At 44.3% G+C, this 23,123-nt stretch overlaps 1 protein-coding gene across 11 annotated transcripts in view; it reads right to left on the bottom strand.

The window, feature by feature from the left end:
* Positions 1–23,123, bottom strand: part of SGMS1 (sphingomyelin synthase 1) — a 92,710-nt gene that overhangs the window by 50,130 nt on the left and 19,457 nt on the right. For 4 of the 11 annotated variants that reach the window (XM_080598478.1, XM_080598477.1, XM_080598479.1 and 1 more), the window contains exon 2: positions 17,591–17,709. The exons of 4 other annotated variants lie outside the window; for them this stretch is intronic. The gene's annotated coding sequence lies outside the window, so the exon portion shown is untranslated. Of the gene's footprint in view, positions 1–17,590; positions 17,710–17,787; positions 18,023–18,412; positions 20,706–23,123 lie in introns of those variants that run through there. 3 more of the 11 variants (XM_080598484.1, XM_080598489.1, XM_080598481.1) reach the window with 2 other exon arrangements.

Here is a 23,123-nt window from a genome sequence, read left to right on the forward strand (position 1 = left end):
TTAGGAGCCCTGTGCAGCGGGTTTCAGGTCTACTTAATGATTAAAGCAGACACTTGTGTCAGACCAGAAAGGTTTTGTGGTTTTATACACACTAAGCTGCTTGTAAAACCAGTGCCCTTCCACAGTAATAGAGCAGCTCCACTATGAGAGGGGCATTTGAGCCGTGAGATGCCAGTAGATGTTCAGACACAACCACTGCTCTGCAAAACAAACAGGGACACTGGGATGTCCAGCACACCGCTGTTTTGTTGGATCTACTCATCAGGGCAGCGTGTGCTGTTGCTGATAGCAGAATAACCAATATTTTGGTTAAGTCACAGGGTATCATAAGCACTACAGAAAAAAACAAGAACAGATGCACACAGACACATACGTATAGGTATATGGTATCAGAAAGCTCAAGGGAAAAATATGTATCAGACAAGAGAGAGACTCTCCTGCCCCGAAGAAGCAGGTATCTCTGACAACCGGGCTCCAGCCGAGGCAGCTGCAACCTGTCCCCTACATGTACTTTCTCAGTGGTTCAAGGTCAGAAACACCAGCCTTTTCATTATAGGCTCACACAACAGGAACCTCACCGTAATGACAAAAATAACCGCATTACTTTCTTCAATACACCTTGCAACAGGACGGCACGACTAAGACAGACACGGTAGCTCTTTCTCTTGGGTAAGAAAGGTTACAGGACTATCCACAATCAGCGATTTTATAAGCTCAAGATGATTTCAGCAGAAGAGACTTACATTATTTATGAATTGCTTGCAATACCAAGATATTCACCAAAACCCTCTGTAAGTCAATGCGCTGCTTAGTGTCTCTTGCTGCTAAAAGCACGACTATTTGTTAATGCAGCTGAGGAATCTATTTGCTACCCTACTAAGTAACAAAAAACCTCAAGTTTCTGCAGGCATCATACATCTCAAACAAACGGGGGAAAAAAGAACAAAAAAAGTAACGATCTGTTTCACCTGGTGCTAGGGTGAGAAGCTGTGCTCACAGTTTGACTTCAGCATCCAAAAATGGACCACGGCCTTCCAGGGCTCTCAGTGCTAAATGAAAGCTGACCGCAGAGGTTCACTGGTAAAGGTTTATTACAGACTGCCATTCTAATTTTAACATCTGGACATTTTTAGGATCAATAAACAAAGTCTAAAACCCAAGAGACCAAATAATCCACATACAGATTCTCTCCTGTTTGTGCTATTTCAGAAAGTCATTCAGAGCTTCAGGGACTTTTATTTTTATTTTAAATCACTGTTTAACTTCTTGTTACTGGAAGCAGTAAATTACACCACAGTGTTGACCAAACTGTGCAGGAAAGCAAGCCTGGCAGAAAGGAAGGAGACACAGATTCCCACAGGAAACAACAGTTTCCAAAAGAAATCCTTCACCACTATTATTACCCATGGTGGGGAACAAAAACCCCATTTCCTTGCCTTTCCATGTCAAAATACAGAGGAGTTCCCCACTCCAGTACATTCTGCTATCAGCTTTTCCGAATAATTATGTCTGGGCTCATACGGGCTCTGTCAGTCCCTGGAGAACCATTTCATCTATCTAAACTCTCCAGAAGCATCCTTTGGGATGCTTTTGAGCTTCTCCTCAAGCCTTCTCCTTTCATCTTCACGCATCAAAGCCAGCTACGCTGTCAAGGTTCAGCAAGTTTCCTGCCCAGCTCCACAGTTTCCAGCAACACAGACCATAAAAACGTTAGAGGCAACAGCTCAAGCCCTCCCCTGTGCAGACCAGACCAGACCCCTGTGCAGACCAGACCAGCCAAGTGGTATCAGCTCAAGGACAGCCCTTCTGCACCACTGGTATTACCTGCGGACATTCCTCCCGGTGGCACACCTCTTCATGCAGCTGCTATTACCTGCAGACGTTGATCACAGTGGTACAAGAAGTCTTCCTATGGACTAGAATAAGTCCAGGATCTCTGACTGGAAGCACAGAGAAAAGAAAGCTGCAGATCTACCGGACAACAGATTTGTTCTTCACTTTCATTCCTACAGAGGTTAATTCCTTAGGTGCAACCCAGACAGCTGGCGGTGTGTTTTGAGGCCAATGGGAAAACAAAGAACCACCACCAACAAAGAATTGGCCTGTCCCTCAGTGACGCAGCTGCCTGCAAGGCTAAGCCTCACTTGCAGATAGCACTCTGCTGTTGCCAAAAGGCTTTCCCCAGCAATTCTGACCACGTCAGCATCTACCTTTATTCCTTGGCCTGCTGTGTGATCCAAACAAACAAAAAAACTCTGGCACTTTTGGCTGTACCAAAGGCTAAAGTTTTGAATTCTTCCACATTATCATCTCATCCTTGCTTTGGCTTCCCTCTTCACCCCTGCAAGCTTACCACACAGAGGCTGACGGAGTCCCGTAAGATGGATAACACACCTTTCTGTACTTTCTGTAGTCAACACTCTTCACAGGAGCCAGATATGCTCCCTCTTACAATAGCTGCTCCTTGGTTTGTTCTACCTGCTACACAAACAGGCATTCCTTGCAATATAAAAGCTGAATTCCCCTATTGCAAATCTGCAGGGTACGCATGGAGACAAAGCAAGGGCAGATGATGCCTGTACAGGGGCTCATCTTCCCCCTGACCTACAGCCCAGAAAGGGCGATGATCTCAGGGGGAATCATCTCCACCTGTCTGGGTCCAACAGAGTCCTCTTGTCATCTCACTACTCCAGAGGTGCCTGGCAGCCCTCTGCCCTCCCGACCCTGCTGCTCTGCACCATTCCCTCCCTGGCCATCTCCAGAGCTGACCCCTCTGCTCCAGCGTTTCCCTCTGTTATGCTATTTTCTATGTGAGGGAGGAGACCATGACAATTCTCTGTGGTGAGAGGACGTTAGCACAGCCCGAGCAGAGCAGCTAGGGACCTCATTTCCTTAGCCATTTCCTATCTGTGCTGCTACACGGTCTTGCCCTCCCACTGTGTCAAAGCGCTGTAGTTTTGCTGCTGACAACAGTCTGGCTTGTTTGGAGGGTCCCTCCTCCTCCCCGCTTGTTTCTTTTAAGTCATAAGCCACTTGTTTCTTTTAAACCATAAACTGAGATACCCATAGGTCCAAAAATAAAAATACAAAAGCTACCACAAAGACCTTTACAGCACAGCAAAAATTTAAGTATATCATCAATATAACAGCACTTTCCCACACAGTAATTCAAAACCTCAGCAGTACCAATGAAGTGCAATAATAAAATCTTTAAAGGAGCCTAGGTCGTGAGATACAATACCAGAGAAAAGTTACAGATGTTTGTTGGAAAAAAAAAATTGCAGCCTGCTCACACCATTCCAGACGCAGTTCCCCACGTAAATGTAAGATCCCCATATCAATTCTGTTTGCTATACATCACACAGTCCTCCTTCCTCCAGCTCCAACTTCTCTAACTGCAGCTGCAATCTCCAGTTTCCTCAAGTGGGAAGCTAATTTCAGTGCTGCACTCCTTGAGCAGTGGCATAGCAGTATTTTGCATACGATGATAGAGGGTAAACAGCATATTGTTAACCATTTCAAGACAGACCAAGCATCAGCAGTGCAGCATGTACAAGCAATCACTGCAGGCAGCTTCTGAAGCCTGTCTGATATATGTGAACAGCAGAAAATACTGGAGGTGAAAGCACAGGCTTTTGGTGGGAAAAAGAATGACAAGCTGGACTGCAAGGTAGCTGATACAGTTTTTAATCTTATCTAGATGAAGACACCTTCTCTACCTATTAAATTCTCTTCTCTACCTATTAAATATTCTACATTTACTTAAACGTTTAAATTATAAACCTCTGGTTACAAGGTAGCAGTCCTCAGACACTGAACCCATATCCACATAAATTGCTCATCTTCAAAGGATGTTATCCCTCTTGCCTTTGAGCATACGTATGATTTTCTGTCCTGAGAAGCAAACTTCCTATTGTTTGTGTTAGACGGGGAGTTTAAAGTCCATGACTAAAGATTTCTTTCTCCTGACACTTACTTTTGTTTCCAGTACAGTCACCGGTTGCATACTCTACTCTTAATATTATTTGCATTACATCACTTTCCACATCATACTTGTGCTATGCTGCTCTTTATTGCTTCACTGCACTGGAAACTCAGTTCTTTTTCTTTAGCTCTTTTCCTTCTCCCCTACTGCCAGGAAGGATAGGCTGGTCTGGGAAGGGCGCCTGAACTCTCTTAATTTCCAATGAGTGTTGGCAATTCAACACTATAATCCAAGTGACAGAACCAAAAAAAAAAAAGCAGATGTAGGAGATGCTTTTGTTTTGCTAGATGTTTTTGCAGATGTAAGAGTTAGCTTGCTAGATATGCTCACAGACTTGCTCAAATTTGCTCTCAAAATAAAAAGTACATGCTTTCACCCTTGGAAAGGTATAGGGTTTGTTTTTTTTTTTTTTTTACACTAAGTCAAAGCTACTTCAATTAATAGCTCAAAGAAAGGCCAAGTGCTTTTGCTGCCTAAGCAATTCATGCTTAAATCATCATAATCTATGCAGAAAATGCAGGGGAAAAAGTCAAGCGTGATTTAATAAACTCTCGCCGATTCCTGCTCTAAACAGACTTGCTTTTCTCCTGCAGTTACAGAGGAGGGATTTTTTCCCTGCCACTTTCGGGTGCCACAAGCCGCTCATTGTTCGGAATGAACCACGCAGCACTCCTGCTGCGAGTGCCCAGCTCCAGCGAGCGCGGGGCCGCACGGAGCTGCAAAGCCAGTGTGTGCCACCCAGCACCAAATACCTGCGCTGAGCCTACCCTGCACTGCACCGCTACGAAGAGCCCACGCAGACCAGAGGGGCTGTGTAATACTGCCAGCTGTGCGCGTGCCTGTACATATGTTGTGTGTCAGATGACAGCTCAGCAGCCTGCCGAGAGCAAGCATCATGCAGCCCGACCACCCCACGTCCAGGAAGCCAAAACTTGGTCAAAGCTACTTCTCTAAGCCTCCTTGCACAGAAGCGTCCTGGTCGCGCTCGCCCTGTCGAGCGCAGCAAAGAAAAGGAGCACCAAAATGAGTCATCGGTACGCGCTGGTGCCTGTGCTCCCAGAACTTCTGCTCTGCCTCTCTGCCATGGGAACCGAAACGACCTCAACTCACCCCTAACTGCGGCCACAGCAAACACACCCCTGCCATGCAGCAAAGCTTTGCCACAGCTCCTCCAGCCTGTGCAAACCACCTAGCAGCAAGAACAGCCCTTTCGTCAGATCCAAGAGTTAAGCAGGGCTCTGAGAACTCTTCCATCCCCCAAAGCAAAAAAAAATTGAATCTGCGGGGAAAAGTTTGGCCAGGTTTATTTGGTTTTAGAGGGGCTTGTACTAAGGAAGCAGTTACAAAGAGTCCAGCAGAGTTTGGAAGCAGCGCACACAATGGGTTCAAAGCCTCCCGTGCACTTCAAACACCACACGCTTTTAAATTAGGTGAGAAGCTACTGTTTTTGCAGCATTGGCTGACAAATGGTACTGCTGCTCTTTGGATACAATATAGTTAGCAGAAAATATTTAGGCATAGAACAGAAAATGGGTTTAAGCAATACATTTTAAAAAACAAAAGCAGAATCCTAAATAATATCAACATATCCGAATGCAAAATCAAGAGCTTTTCTTCTAAGATATGTCAGGTGTTGCTAATTAAAGATCAAGTCAGTAACTATATAAAACAGATAAAAAAGATGATGGAGTTTTAAAGGAAAAAAAAACAACTCACCTAACAAGTTTCCAGCAGCAAAACCTGTGAACTGTAAGACTCGAATTGCAAATTTAGCTTTGGTGCATGTTTTACCTCTGAGCCCAACAGATGCTTGTAGGAGATATACTTGTGGTTTGCAAGTTTCTCACACAAGCTTCAACATCCTGAATGGCAAACGCACAGCCAAAGCCCCCACCAAAGCTTCATGCAGGTTGAGAAATTAGGCTGGTGAGCGCCTAGTTTTCTGGGTTTTCTGGGTTTGTTTGTTTGTTTTATTTTTTATAGGCCAGTTGGGATTACCATGGGCAAATCATTTTAGTGAGTAAAAACATCACATCTTAACCCTCACCTTTTTTGAGCAAAGCAAATCTTATCCCACAGTCAGGTTATTCTGTCTGGTAGCAAAGCAAACGAGCTAAAATTGAAGGAAAAGAGAGAGTTACCATGGGATACCAAGATGCGTCACTTCTCTTGGCTCTCTTGCTGCCATGTGACGTCTCAGCCCTGAGTGAAGAACTCAGCAGATGGGATAGAAAAAAAAACTGTAGAAAGATCTTTAGATTATAGCAAAGTTTAGGCTTTTAAATCCAATTTCCTAACTGCTTATTGCTATATTTATAAACAATTTTTATAAATTAAACTGTCTATGAATCTATTGTCGCTGTGCAATCAATACATGCTTTCCTGTCTGTCAGTCACCTTTTACACTTTTTCAGTTCCTCGTAGCAAATTCAGTCCAAGCACATTCAGAAATCCTGTTCTTACTGTCTTAAGAACTACCACTTGCTTTTTAGAGGAAGCAAAGCAGGTCAACAGCTTTCCAACTCACTCGAAAATACAGCGGAGGCCCCTTCATCGCAATAGACAAGAGCAATCAGAGAGCACCAGAGACAGAGAAGGGATCAGACGAGGGATAAATCACTACAAATCTGCTCTTGAGGTTGCCAAGCAGGTCACTGAATCCATGCCTTGGGATGAAGCCTGTTGTGAACTGAGACTCTCGTCCAGCATGCTGGCCACTGCCTTCTCCAGTTTCAGGGCATCGCTGTTCATCTCCACACCGCTGCAAAGCTGCTGTTTGTGTGCCTATAAGCTACATCCTTACCTACACTTGGGTTTTCACCCCAGTCAGTCCAGCATAAATTTTTAAACATCTCCTCCTCAGAGTCTTTCCTCTCAACACAAAATGATAAGTGGTTCACAGTTTATAGCTGCCAACTTCTTTCTAGCACATCAAATCCCCCCCGAAGGGCTTTCTTCCACCTCCATTCTCCTTCTCCTCCCAGAGCCTCAAACACCCACACGCTGTCGAGCCCCAGAATCTCTGAGAAATTTGGTTGTTTTACACAGTAGCTGAGCAAACAGACCTGGTAGTTTCAAGCAGTGTGCTGTGCAGGAAACTTTCCCCTCCTCACCGCCCAGGTGACTTCAGTGGTGCAATCCCAGTTTCAGGCATACCCAAATATTACGTCAGGCTGAAACCCAGGCCGGCAGGAACACACTGCAGCCTGCCTCCGACACATCAGGGTAACCTGATCATTCCCCCAGGCACCGGAGGCATGCTGCCATGCCAGCACCCAGCTACGGGCACTCTGCTGTCAGCTCCGGATCGCGAAACTCTGGTCAAGCGATGCAGCAAATTATCCAAGGCAACTTCAGCTATAACCTGATCTTAAATGCCAACTTCTGATCACCTGAATCATTTGCCTCTACATGCCTGTTTTTCATTAGCTTCCAAAAAATTCAAATCATGCAGAAGCCAAGAAATCCCACATTTAATCTGCTCCTCCAACTTGCAGCCCCAGCGTTAGCACAAATAGATATGACATGGCATTTGAAAACAGAGAAGTAGTATTAATTACATACATACAAAATTAAATTTCATGCTTCTGCAGCAAGTTTAGCAAAGACACTACCTTCCTCTAAAATGCTGCTTCAGTAACCTTTCTCTCTGAGCCAGGAGATGCCATCTTTAATAGATACAGCTAGATTTTATCCTATCTCCTTTAACCTCTGATCTTCCAGCACCTGCAGCAGGGAATACCCAAGCTTAACTGCGCACCACTGAAAAGAAAGCATTACTCAAAGAAAAACTTTCCCTTGTTATAAGCTTGTTGCTTCCTCATTTTATTTGAGACTGCTTTTTTTTGAATGGGGAGGGCCTGAGTACAGTCATGCTCTACTCATGCTTTTCATAACATTCCTCTTCTCACTTCCTCCGCTCACAACCATTTCTTCTCCAAGACGAAGAGCCAAAGTTTGTGCAGCTCCTCTTATACAAAAGCTGCTCTGTGCCTTTGATTACCTTCATGATCCTTTGCCAAACTTTGCTCTTTTTTTTTTTGAGATGGTAGAGCAGCTGGCATTGAAGATGCAGGGAATCATGGATATACAAATACATTTATATATACATTTTAAATATATTTTATATTTAGCAGTAGCTTGTTGTTTTGTTCTCAAGAACATTCATCCCCTTCTTTGCCTTTCTGGTTATTGTATGGATCTCCAAATTAACTAAGAATAAAATTAAAGCCTTCCTCCATCCTTGTATTTATTATTTCCTGATACAATATCAGCAAAATGACCTCTATTGATGCATACAGGAAAAACCTCTGTTGGTTTTTTGTGTTGTTGTTCTTGTTGTTTGTCGGTTTTTAGTTACCCTTAGGTACTTTGCAGCTTCACTAACCGCTCACCATATACCAGATTCTTCACCTCATTTAGGCTGGACACACGCTTGCTTCCTCTCTTCACGTGGGAACAGCACACCCACTATGTTTTGTGCCATGGTAGGCACAGCACGCCAAGGGGCAGGGCTGTATCCCAAAATTCCTGCCAGGACATAGGTTTTTTTCCCCAGGGTTCAGTACATGAAACTGCAAATTCCTCCCAACACAATGTCAGTACAGATTTGCTTTGAAGCACTTATTTTCACTTGTGTGAATCACCACAGAGAAGCAAACACTGGCTGAATAGAAACATTTTCCTGCTAAAACTAAACAATCAGCACAGAAACATTAAAAAAACAACTTAGGTGGACATTTCACCAACAAGCAGTGGGATTACAAGTGGCTAGAGAAAGAACTTCAGATGTAGTGTGACTTTTGCAGCAACAATGAACCCTGCACAAGCAAGCAGCAGCAGGATGCAGACAACAATCTGCATGAGTGTTGATGCAAGTTCACTTAAGAAAAAGTTTCTTAGTCTTCATCTGCCTTGTAAGGCTGTGGAGTAAAAATAAAACTCTTTCTTAAGCCAGTCTGCCTGGCACTCCTGCTGCACTGTTTGCGACAGTGTTTGGAATAGACAGGACTGATTTGGTTGCAGTGATAACAAGGCTTCCACTCACAAGCGAGCATCAAATCCCTCACTTCAGGAAAGAATGAGAGATTACATCTACAGGTCCAGGAACTTGCTCTGGGGACTCCACCTCCTGGTCTGGAATTTCAGGTTTCCAAAAGTCCTCCCTTGTAAAATTAAAATTATGGGAATGCGGTCTCTGAAAAGGCACTGCCTGGCCTAAGGCTACCCCTCTGGAGAGTCTCGCCAGCGCTTACCTCCTCTCCCTCATTCTGGCTGTTGGATGCTCCCTTCCCTTCTCCACTGACCCACTCCCTTCTCCACCCCACATTCACAGTGCACAGGGACAGCCGGCTACTGACCCCGAATGTACTCCTGAACAGCTCAACAGCCAAAAACGTGGAAGATAGTGAAACAATTTCTCTACAAATGAATATAACAGAGTTGAGATGCATGGTGGGACTTCAAAAACACATAACTAAAATACCTGGGGACAGCACTATGAGAGATAGAACCAAGATTCCCGTTTGGTGGATGCATGGCTTTCAGTGGCTAGCCATGCTGACTGCTTCCAGTGTGTGCTTTTCATCGGGGTCCAATCAGCTCAAGCAAGGGTAAGGGACAGGGAAGGAGCAATGAGACAGTTTGCCAGGCTCTGCACTCCTCCTAGAGACTCTCCCGTATCCTGAATTACTGTGCACTCTTTCTGTGCAAGCTTTACAACTCGATTCATTTTCATCTCAGCCTCTGTGCCTCCCTGCTGCCACTGCAGACTCAAAAAGATGACTGAGAATCCAGCAGTTCTTCTGCGCTTGGTTGTTCCCTACAGTGGGAAAGAAATCTGCAGAAAGTTGGCCTCACCTCTCCCTCCCAGCTACTCCATCAAGACAAGGTAAGCAGATGACCCAGAACTCCATAAGAGAAAAAGCCTGTGAAAAGAGATTTTCTGGCTACTTCTTGGGTTTGTAACAATTCAACGGCCACCAGAAAGCACTCCAGCTAACATCAGTGTCTTGTTTTGTTGTATGCTGTCTTGCAGACCCTCCTTCTGAACAGCTAAACAAAACCCTCCGCCCCCAGAATCCCATCTCTGAACAGCAAGGAGCAAAGCATGAGCAGGGCACACACAGGGTTACCGTGCCTTCAATCTTTGATCAAACGCAGATGAAGACGAATGCCATTATGCCAGAAATTGCCAAAAAGCAACTGCCTTCCCTTGCCTTACCTTAAGCCCTCCTGACAGTTCTGTCCAGACCAGAAGCGGCACTTCACACTGTGCTGGGAGGGAGGACGAGGTACTTATCAAACGTTGCTTTAGGACAAGAATGCACCATGCCAGACAGACACACCACACACATACTACGCTGTACGTATTTAAAGACTGCAAGTATCAAGGCTGCATTCATTTTTATGTCCAACTGATGAAGAGAAGGATAACACCAGTTTGACAGCTCTCAAAGCAGCTGCTGTCTTTTAGCTTTAAAACAAGTTTTCCAGCAGTATCATATTTTCACAAGACAATCAACAGCAAAGCTCTTGAATTAACAAATTGTAACAGGAACCCCAATGACCTGCATTCAGTATCCCTTGAAGTTTAAGGGCTGTAGTTTTGATCTGTGTCTGGAACGCAGTTAACAACGCCCGTAGCATAGGAAAGAGGCTCCGATTAAAGCCTCCTAACTAAGCCACTTCTTGACAGTGAAGAAATGCAAACAACGACTCATCTGCTGTTACCCCCTTACCTTTTTGCTAGGCAATTGTGTGTGCAAGCAGTGATGCATTCGAGCCGTGCAGCCGAGTACCCAAAGTACTTTCCCCTCCACACAGAATGAGCTCCCTTTCATACCAGCTGCTTCAGCTCAGCAAATAGGAGCTAAAGCACGGCCTGATGCAGTCTGTAAATCTGAATCCTACAGAATCTGGCCAAGTAACAGCCACAAAAGTGTTAAACTCTTTACCCTTGTGGTATGCTCCTGTATTTCATAATTTTAACATGGCATCCATAGCATATCAGATAACATTAAAATCCAATGAGGGTGCTGTCTATTCATTACACAACCTGTCTCTCAACAGAACACTTTGGTGAAATCTGGCAGAAATTGGTGTATTTTTGTACACAAGTTACAATTTAGTGGTTATGGTATTTGTGATCAAGTATCTTAAGCTATCACATGACTATTGCTCTAAAAACAGATCACTTAAAAGAACCCATATGTGGCTCGAGGCTGTTACCACCTTGCCAACAAACCCCAAACCTAACCAATGCTTCAAAGCTAGCAGTGACTTACGGACAGAGATGTCCTTTAGCTGTGATAGACTTGCCCATGGCATTAATTAGTCCTTAGCGGTGACGAAGAGAGACCACGTGTTGGCTTTGCAAGCCAAAAGCAAGCTGACATCCTCACAGAGCACAAACACAACCTTGTGCTGAATATTACTGGAGTATGAAAAAAATCATTTAGAGAAAGAGCAGCTACAACACAGCTACTTGCCTTATCTCCTTTGTAAACAACATTTAAACTGCCAGGTACAGCTATGATTAAGGAGTAGGAGACAAGAAGAGACAGCCTTGTAACTGCTGACAGGTAAGTTCACCTCAGCTTCAGAACAAGCGTTTAAAGATGAAAGAACACAGAGGATGCTGAAAGACAACCGACAGCTTGAAGAATACACACCAGTTTTCAAATAATTTCTGTGATGTAGGGTAATATTTAAGATCACAGCATTCACTGGGAATTAGATCATCCATTTAGCAGTAGGTTTGCTAGATAAACTGTCTGAAGACTTTAAGAGAATCAGCAAAAACTGTAGAGCAATGCAAAAATCAGAGTCAGTGTCTCTGCATTCTTGTTTTTCAGCTGCCTGCCCACAGAAACTTCACAGAAGACTGAAACACAGAAGACAAATATATGAAGCGGAAGAGCAGGCTAGGTGTTGCAATTTATTTCAGCTGAGACACATGCTTTCCCTGTTGCCTGCTATGCCCAGACCTGTTATTCTACCTCTGCCTTATCTGCAGCACTCCATTTCACATCTGCTGCTGGCTTCATTTAAATGTTTCTCATGCAGGATTATTATTTTTGGATCAGACAGAGTCAGACAAACCAGCATAATGGAAGGGCGGTTGTGCTGGCAGACGCAGACCGTCCAAATCTTTGGCAGGGGGCAGACAAGTAGCTGCATCGGGCTGAGGAGGGCATTGGCCTAATCTGGGTTGTCGACAGCTTCTACCAAACACCTGAAGCAACTTTGCAAGCAGAGTTAGCATATCCAAACAATAAAAACAGTGTTTGTGCAAAGCGTGTTCCTCACCTCTGCTGCCACTCACCCTTCATGACGTGCTGTACAGGTCAGGGTGCTCCCAGGGCTATATTTACATGAGCTTTCCAAGAGCTTTCCAAGAAACTATTAGTAAAGCTTGGGGAATTTAACAATGCATCAATGTCAGGAGACAGCTGAAATGAAGAGCTCCACAACCCAGAAAATGGCAGGGAGGAGCCCCAAGGTAGGCAAGTTCTCTAAACAAGATGATATTTAAATTTGCCTAGCAAAAATTTAACGTAGCTTGGATGCACACACGATTTGAACAGCTAGGACAGTCGCAGAGGACTCTGGTGACAGAGCAGACATCCTCAGTAGGGACTATAAAATCCTTCGACATTTTAAAACCGAATACTCTACCCATCCTTGGCTACATATCTATCACCATGGAGCAAAACACATCAGCTACAACATTTTTGCTTCTTAAGAAGTACATGCAAATCTCCTGTCAAAACAGTTGCTAACAGCCTTTCAACTCTTCAGTGGAAACGGGGACAGCAGAGGAAGGGGGAAGAAGCAAAGGACAGAAGAAAACCTTTTTGTTTTAAGGCATCCTGCAAACACAGATCCATGTGAACACAGAAAAACATTTAACAAATGAACTGAAAGAAAGCACCTTGTGCAAGAATCCTGATAACCATATAATGTGTGGAATAATAAAACTGCAAAGCCACAGACTAGTTTAGAACAACCATGTCCATTGCTAAAATAATGAATGAAATGAGCCCATAAGAGTCTCTGATAAGAAAGCTATTTAATAGGGTCTAATTCAACATGGGAATACAGCGTGCCGGATACCTCGCATGACTGAAGCTGGGGGAAAACAACAGATTAATAATACAGCTTCCAAAAAGGCACAGAGCCCACAAGTATCACCAGTCTGTGTTGCCTGGGTTGCGGACTACAAGGATGGGCTGATGATACTTCAAATGCTTTGAACACAAGTCTTCTGAATGCAGAGAGACCAGATATAAATGCAGAGTATCACCCCAAACTGCAAGACAAGCGTGCTTAGTCTTTACATTTCTAACTCGCAGCCAGAGAGCAAAGCAAAATTAGAGACCGGCAAGATGGTGTTCTCCTTGTGAAACCAAATAAACAGCACATTTTGAACCATTTCCAGCACAACTTCAGCACAAAATAACATTTCCACTAGGCTTTTAGTAACATAATAGTTGGAATTTCATCTGCATGCTAAGAGCTAGAGGAAGAGCCGCAGGGAGCAGCCCTGAGTGTATGCTCAGCCTCCAAAGGAAGTGAAAAAGGTTGCGAAAAAGCTGTGCTGTACTTCATTGCACTAAATGCCCTTCAGACGGAGCCCGCATGTACGGACATTTGCTTCTCAAGCAGTGCACAGCTGGGGCTACGAGAAGCTTCAGTGCTTGCCTAGAGCCCTGCCCCACCCCCAGGTGTGCCAGGTAGATGCTCTGGCACTTGGAAGGAGCCAGGCATTGGCCAAACCCAACTGAAGGCTCAGGTACGTACGTGGGAACTGATTAGTAGCAATGATTAAGCCAAAGCCAAAAGGAGCACCAGCAGAAGATGCAAAGCACGACAGAAAGCCCGTTTTCTCTTTTCTATACGCTGTGAATCAACCTCAGAGCAATGCAGAGCCAGCCCCAGGACAAAGGGCCAGTCGTTGCTAATGCAACGTCAATGGTTGTTGACAAACAACCCAGAGAAGGAAGATTCACTCTCCGGATTAAGGAGGAGTAACCCGGGCAGGTACAGCCTGTTTCCATAAGCTGCAGTCACTTCCTGCTATTGCACCCTTTGCCTTTCCCAAGCTCTGTGTTTAAGGGAAAATGAATGGGGAAACAACACAAACTATTGACAGCAACCTGCTTTGTGGTACCCACTCGCTGAGAACCAGACATATTAAATAAGCAGCAAAGGCTAGGGAAGGTACCAGAGTCAAAGCGGATCAATTCAAACAAACCAAGCAAAGGGCACAAAATACCTGCTCCAAAACTCAGTTAAACCTTTCGTTTTGGATTACTGCCCATGATATTAAAGCATCGCATCTCTCCTCTCTTGGACTCCTCACCCCTCTTGGTAAACGGCGCGGGAGGAGGCGGCGGCAGCACAGACCGCAGACCGGACTCGGGTACTCCTGGGGAGTGGGGAGTGCAAGGATTCACTCTTCAACTTCTGAAACGCAACCTGTGCACTCTATACCAAAACCCTCCATGCAAAGCCCGCGACACCTACTTGCCATTCCCACTTCTACAAGAGCTGAGCGCGTGCAGCTCGCGTGCCTCTGGGAGAAGCAGGGGGAGGTCAGCAGGGGAGTCAGCCGGAGCTGAGAAGGTCCCCGCACGCTCCCAGAGAGGCGGCATAAACCCCGCAGCCAGGTGGCAAACTCCAGGTGCCGCTGGACAGGGGGCTGCCTACCACGAGCAGAGAGCACTCACACAGCAAGCAGCTCCCGGGCTGCAGCCTGCCACATCACCTCCACGCTCATCAGCAGCTTCAAGCTCAGTCATCCCTAGCAGAGCAAAGTAATCACTTAAGTAGTCAATGCCACAAAACCCCTAAATTTGCAGTCAGTTACGTGATTAATAGTTTTCCCCAAGGTGCTCTTACGTGTGCAAGACAACACCCAGAAACCACAGACAGCGCTTTTAATGGGAGATTATCTCCCATGCATTCGACATTTCACTTTTTTTTTTAAAGCACCTGTTCTAGCCAACTGTTGCTCATTTAATTGGGAAATCTAATGGCTGAAAATCTCATAGCTGTTAAACTACCACGTAGTCTGCACTGGAATTTAATTTTAACCATTCCAATCCCTTGCCATATTCATACACTTCCTTTTTTTTTTGCCCAAATTACTTGTTTAGAAGCAATATTTACAGAAAGAAACCACATACTTAGAAGCTCTATTCCTGTGGAATTAAATATGGTAGGTATAAGCATACTCGTTAATAATAAGTTTAAAAAAAATCATCAAGAGAAGTTAAGTTCTAGCCACAAAAGACTGCTTTACACGGTGCAATGTCTGCTTTCAATAGTCACTGTTACACTGATGATACAGCAATCATTTGCTTTGCTCTCCACGTGGAGAGGGCTGCTATGGTCAGAACCATCAAGTGCTACCTAAAAATTTGGGAGGGTTTCTCTTTCCAGGATGCCACAGTTTAAATTTTGAAGCAAATGTAGCAAGCAACTATAGCACCAAGCTGAAGGATGAGTTATGTTTATGTAACAAAAGGCTTCCTGGATTATTTTAAGGCTCAAGTTCTGCAAAGCTAACAATTGAGGACAGGGTTGTTTTTATGACCGATTCACAAAACAAACACCACTGAAGAGCCAGCAGAATCTTGCTATTCCACCATATTAGACCCCTAGATTTCAGCAATGAGTACTTTGTGACCCTCTGAGTTTGGGACATACACTGCCATATACCGAGACAAGTACACAAATCATACAGAAGTCAAAGATACCAACGCATCTGCGAGTAATTTCTCAACATAAATTACAAGGTTGTGCCACGTGCCCAACAGTGCCTGGTTTGAACCTTTCTCATTTAGCAGGAACAAAGCAACCTTGCACCTCTTGCACTGTACGTGCAATAATAATATTCAACCCCTATTAAACCTGCATTCAACTTAAAAAATAGATGACTACATTATTCATAGCATCTGTACATTGAACCCAGAGGAAGTAAAAGGTGAATCAATACAGTGAGGGGAGCTTCTGCTGTCTGGAGTAAAGGTGTCTTCCACTCTCAATATTTATACATTTGGGGAAACAGAAAGGTTTCAGGACTCTGATGAAAACAGTCTCGAATTTCCGGTCTAGAAAAACTGTCAAATAGATGTCAGCTTTCAGAAAACAGCAACTCCAAAACTAACCCGTGCCCATAATGATTAGTGTTACATGCAGCAAAACAAATAAATAAATAAATTTCCCCAATTTTAGCATTGTTGATTTTTAGTCTCAGTATTTTTCCCATTATTTCTGTTTACTGACCATATTTCCTACACTATCTGTGGAAGCACTATTTAATATTTTGTTGTATGACACTTGAGATTTAGAGGTGCACAGCACTGGGACCTCTGTAGGAAAGGTGCTAAAACCAATTTTTCTAAAAACAAGTTTGCTTGGGGCACCCACAGGAAGAATTACAACCGGATTAGGCAGAACCACAACTTAGAGTTGCTCTTCTGCTCTGTCACTGAGGCCATGCAGGACCAGCCAGTTTAGTCTCACTGATTTTCAAAAACATCTAGAGAAAAAGGAAGCAGCTTTTCCAACTAAGAGCTGAGGGCACCAAAAACTTGTTTCATTCAATATGCTAGTCACTAGGGTTGCACACAAACAAATGACTGTTTAAAATACATTTTTTTTCCCTCAAAAATGTCTATGCTCAATAGCCGCTGCTTTTATTTTCCAGTTCTTACGATACCTCCCTCTCCAGCTTTTACATCAGTCATGGGCCTTTCTGCAGAGATCAAACCCAACAAAAACCATGAAAGAATCTTAAAAGATGCCTCAGCAAATCCTTGCACAGCTTCAAAGGATTACTGAAAGAAAAACAAAACAAAACAGAACTACAAGCAACAAAAAAGGGCACACGCCCAATTTATTTTTCCTTTTGCAGGTCATTCATCTACGTCAAAGCCAAAACTGGGAACAGAAACCAGGCATTCCAACCGCCAGTCTGGTCGTCTACTCCGTATATCGCAGGCTTCAACAGCCAGAAGGGCAAAGATTTCCTTATATGTAGTCTTTTTGTAGTAATTATACACAACTGTATCCTCTGAAGTTTTGCTCTCAAGTTATTCTAAACTGGAAGGAAAAAGAAACCAACCTAACACATCCTTCACGCTAAGATTGTACAATTTAGTACTGGAGTTGGACTGTTTTCTTGAATGGAGAGAAAGCACCAGGCTGGCACTTAGTGTCTAAGCTAACAGAAAATGGAGTGAATCATTATGTATTTGCTAGTAAGCTATGTCATTGAATGAAAGCCTCCCTTAAAGCAACCAGGCAGTACAGGTGCCAAACGAAACACTGCCATGCAGCTGCAGGACATTAAGTCAGAAGTTACAAATACACAAGCAAGAACCACAGACTGCTGCCAATGCTGAAGGCTGCCATTGGCACACACGCAAAAAATGATTAAACCAAAGCAAAAATGGATACCTGCCAGTGCAAGTCCAAAACAAGAATTTATCCATATTCAGGTCACATTTAATATCAGCTTACAATAAACAACGTATTGAGAAGCACACTGCTCCAAAACACACGTCCTTAAAAACACAAAATTCACTTACTTACCCAAAATTGCCTTCCTACCCAGAGAACTCGGTTCATCAGGTTAGAAGCTCACTATGACTATGACAGTCAAAGCCCAGAAGACCTGCTGCCGGCTGCTGCTCACGTAGTCATAAGAGTCACTATAAAAATATATATATAATTATTATTATGTGTTAAGAAAGAAGTGCTACCACCTAGCCTCCTATTAAAAGCATTACCATGATTATAACGTGAAGATTGCCTCAAGATCTACCAGTAGCTGGAATATGTTGTAAAGCACTGTGCTAACCTAGGCAGCTGCGCTTTAAAAACAGCATTTCCCGAAAGTCACGGAAACAGAGGAACCCTGTGTCCACACAAGGCCTATAGCAGCGTTTGTCGGATCCGGAGGGGGTCTGGAGTGCTTCTGCTCCTACTTCGTGGCATCACACGGAGAGCAGCTCCGCTACTGTGTGCGGCAGCCTTCCCAAAATTCTCTCTGGCAGGAGCTGGTAAAGTCACCCAGGCTCTGATCCAGGCATCAAAGGAGATAACAAGTTGATGCATGGGGAGGGACAAAAGCCTTTTCTCCTGGTCTTCAAGATAACTTTACAATAAAGAAAGCACTCGCACAGAAGCAAAGATAAAACATAAAATTGAAATGCACTTGGCCAAAATCCACCAGGGGCAGCACAATGGTGACAGGCTTCTCTCCGTCCCCTCCAACTGCTCCGCGGACACCAGACTTGTGCACAGCCACACGTTGGGGCCAGCAGCAGCAGGCAGGACTGCTTGGGCCATAGCTGGGAAGCAAACACACTCCTCACCCAAGGCCCAGCTTTGGAGGGAGACAAGAAGGCATACCACTGGGCTAGAGGCTGGACATCAGACGGCTTCTGTCTGTCCTGACGGAGCTGCAGAGACCTGCAGGCAGTAAACTCCCTGCCACCCTGCCCTGCAGGACACTCGCAAAACCGAAGGCTTGCTACCCACCCCACAAACACCCACCAGTCTCCAGTTAGGGGGAAAAAGGGGGAAGGCCCTGTTCTCGTGAGTAACCGCGCTCTTATCTCCTGACAACAGCCACCCTCCCAAACACGTCATAGAGTGCTCTCAGGCACTCATCTCTGCCAAGTTTCACCATGCCCCAAAAGCTGCCCATCAGCTGCTGTAACGCTGCCCGTGTCCCCGCAGGAAGCTCCTGGACTTGATCCCCCGATCCAAGAGGCAGTGGGGCGCAAGCCGGCGCTCAGACACCAACACACCCTTTAGACGAGCGGTTCCCCAGCCAGCCAGATCCCAAAGGATCTACCCAAGGAGCTCCACTCCTGGAGCTGTTCAGCAGTAGTAAGGTGTAATGGCACAAGAGAAGCCCACTTCCGTTTTAGCACGTAAGATGACAGCATTCAACTCTGTGATACCACTTGTTTTTAATATCCTGAACATTTCTTTGACACAGAAGCATCAGCTGAGAAGCACTTCTGATGGTTTTGATGCTATCAGTTCCTGAAGATGCCAGCCAGTCACGCTCTCCACATCACAGGATGGGCAAGAAGTACCTGTCCAGAGCCTTCTACAACACCCCGCAGAGCACCTATAGCTTATTCATGGTGTATCATGCAGCATTTCAAATCCTCTGACCCAATCCATCATAACCAGCATGTGCATGCATGTACACCCACCCACCCCAAGCTGAGGACAGGCTGAGCTGAAGCTGCACCTGTAAAAAATGCATTTAAATAGACTACAGCTTGCAGAACCTGCAGGATTTCCAGAGAGAGCCTATCATTTCTTTCATTGACGCTCGAATGTTTTCTCAAATGAATGCTACCGTCTTCATCACCCATGCAGAACTGTAAGGGAATCAACCGTCACTAGGATTCTGGTGAATGTGTGTCCAAATCTAAGTACCAAGGGCCATTTTCCAAGCCAAAGAAGTAAAAATGTCTCTCTCAAAACACAGACACAAAGCTTTGGAGTTGGGGATTCTCCTCTTCTCCCTCCCACTTAACACGCATACGCAAGCAGCAGCGCTGCAAAGGGAGCAAGAGTGGGCTGTCCTCTTACTTTCTTATCCAACGCAAACAGCAAGGATCAGGAATGTCTGCAAAAGCAGGATTAACTGGCTACTGACTGTTCCTCAGAAAAGGCACCTTGGTGATTAGAATAGCATTTTCCTTTTACGCCCTAGCACAGGAACACAGGCCTATTTCCACATTTCCCTGGCGTGTTTGCTCGTCATTTCTCAGACATGCTGAAGTACTCCTTAAAATACATGGGGAGAAGTTCCGCCTGAACAGATCACTTGTGCCAAGTTCACCAACAGAGTATGCTTGTCGATTAAAAAGTCAAATTGATAGAAGACAACGTCAGGGGTTTTGAGAGAATGTTTTAACCAGCGTCTAAGATATCATTTTAATCCTGCTCACAGTTAATTCTTTGAACACAGGAAGCCAGTAAAATTTGTGATGCTTACACAACACATCTCCGAAGGCATGCTAATCATTGAACTATTTTGCAAAGGACTCTTAACTTATAGTAGTTTGCCTCTACACCCTTTCTGCAGGGACAATAAAATCATATGGCTAATCCTAACCTAGCATTCACTCCCCAGCGAAAGGGTACATAAGAAAAGAAGTGATCTTCAATTGCTTTAAGTACACAGACCTGCAGTGCAGAAACCCTTATCCAAATACTGATTTTTCCGCCCTCCTTCAGCTTTTGCTGCTGTATTTCAGGCTAACATCCACTTTACTCTTGTCTCTGATTGTAAAAGGCAAAATATTTCAGTTCTCATTTCCATTAAGAAGATTTAGAGGCGATCCCCCACTGCCACACACTGCATTTTTGATCAGTGCTTGGTGAAGCATTAAGGGCGGAAGCCCCGAAACATCCCCTTTCTGTATGTTGGCATGCTGCAAAAGTCAGCCCTAGCGTCCCACAGCCCCAAGAAAACTGTTGTTATTATGACCAAGGGCGACACGGTTATGCAAAGCCACGTGATTTATTCACAGGATTACCTTTGTTTAGTTCTTCCAGTGCCCGAGCCCCCTAACAGAGCGCTGTGAACAAAACCGAAGGGAGGAAGCTCAAAAGACTTCACTGACAAAATGAAAGATACTGCTTGCAGCAAGCACTTCCTTCACTATTAAATCATTCTGTACTTTTATGGAAGTACACAACTGTGCTCATATTCACGTCTAAGGCATCTGTACACCCACCTCACTAGCCTGAATAAAACCGGCCAAAATAACACACCAAGCCTTGGTTTCCAGTTTATGCTGCAAGAAAGGCAAAGCACAATTTTTAGAAGTGTCCAAAAGGGCTGCATGAGCACAAGTTAAGAAGTCAAAATGCTCAAGTCCTTTCCTGAATAGCTACACCAGACAGAGCAGATGTCATAAGGGAGGAAGCCAACTTCCAGCAAGAAACGACCAGACCCAAAGTCCTGTTTGTTGGCTAGATTTACTTTTAGGTCACATCAGACAAGATCTAAATGACAAATATGCAACAAATATCTATCCTGTTCAGGTGACATGGTCTCTTCTACTGTTCCCAGAAACAACATTCCCCCCCTCAAGCCTCCTCCCCAGTTTCTTGCTCTACCTTCCAAATAGCACCTTACAGGACAAACTGCTCCACAAATCAAGCCCTGATGTTTCTGTGAGCCTCCTCATCATTTAGGGTACTAACAGCCCCAGGAACACTTGGAAATTCCACACCAGGAGGATACAATGAGAAGCACCTTGGTACATACTGGCATTTTCAACAGACCCTCCAGGGTGGGATGCTCCAGGTTTCCTAGATTAACCTGAAAATACTTGGAAACAACAAAACTAAAATTAGTTAGTTCTAATACAGCAAGTTATTACTAGGTTGAAAAACATTAAGAAAAGTAAGCAACTAACTCATAGTCAGGTAACTTTCAGAATAGCCAGTGTTTTATTCAGATTGGATCTGTCTAGGTAATTACCTCAGGTTATAAAAACCCAAGGTCTAATTATTTAGAAAGACAGTATTTTCCAGATCAGTATTTGGAAGACAGTTTCCACTATTAACTCATGCATATGTGTATAGGTACACATGCACACACTCATATACACAAAGATATATTAGAAGGATTTTCTTGAAAGTCTCACCTTTGATAAGCATCGTAAGTACGCTGTTATAACAGCTTTCTGAACGACATACTGTCTGCCGCAACATCAGCTTCCAAAACTCATGCTCCTTGAAAACTGGCAAACTCCTGAAGGGTTCCCTCAACTTGAGATCAGTAAACATACTCAGAAAAGGTCACATGCCTCTTCTCCCAAAACTCCTAGGAAATCAAACATTCACTTCATTCCATGACCTGTTGTGTAACATACCTTGAGAGGTCATCAGGCAAACGTTTCAGCAATAAGGCATGCAGGGCATGACCGGAGCTATGGACCTTGCTGCTGCTCTTGGAAGAGACAATAACAGGACTGGAACTTTCCCATCTTCTGTCACTGGTGACCACTACTTTGAATCATATCGCTTATTTTTACCCACCAAACCTGTGTTTGGCATCTTGGTTGGATCATTTTCCATTCTAGGAGCTGGAGGAGAATGGGTTGCAAGCTGAGGACTCCACAACAACCATGGTTTACATGCTTCTGCAAAGGGGATGGAGACAGAAATGGTTCACCTCCACCTGAAAGCAACTTCATGCATCAGAATTTACACCGTATCTAAACACACAACTTCACACCCCAAAGCCTTCCTATCAAGTTATCTGTTGACTCAGAAACAAACTACGCCACTTTAAACTTAGCTCTTCAATTCACAGGTTCTTTGAAACAACAGGTGAACAGGTGTCAACTTTGCTAGCATATTTAAAAATGGAGAGCATTAAAAACAAGGCATCAGTTTTCTCTCCAAAGAGCAGAAGACCTCAATGTTTCTATTGGACTTTGTGACAACACCTACTGTTTAATACTTGGGGTATTTTTTTCTGTTTTTAATAAAGATAGAAATCAGAATAACTGGTTTGGCAAAAGGAGCTGCACCATTCACTGACTGGAGAGTTGGGAAATTGTGTTTCTCACACCTACATTTTTCAGATTTTAATCTGATAACAATTACTGCAAGTTTAAGACTTAGTGAAGTTGGACAAAGTGGTTCCTGCAGAGTAGTGGCAATGACAGCACGGACAAAAGGGGAGACTTGGATGGATGCCATTACGGTTACGCACAGATCACGAGCAGAGCAAAGAGATGAGCTCAGTTACAGACCGTGCAATCTGGAGAGGTTAAGGGAAACAGCTGTAGTACAAAAACAGATCTGTTGCATGGGTTTTCAGCTCCAGCAGGGTTAAAAGTGCTAGTTCAGATTTGCTTTCTGGAACATGATCCTCTGCTGGTGACTGAATGTCCACTTTGTCAGCTGCTCCGCATCAGAGCTCGCTGCTCCTCTGAGGACATGGGGCACTTGGGCAAAGTGCATTAAATTCCAGAAGTACCAGTGGGTGCCAATGGTTTTCCTAGGCAGAAAGACATGGGGATATGTAGCAGGACAGCTGGGGAGATGTGCTGATGAGCTTTGTGTTTATTGC

Source organism: Anser brachyrhynchus (assembly GCF_964034855.1).
Source record: "Anser brachyrhynchus genome assembly, chromosome: 6".
NCBI classification, from domain to species: Eukaryota; Metazoa; Chordata; class Aves; order Anseriformes; family Anatidae; genus Anser; species Anser brachyrhynchus.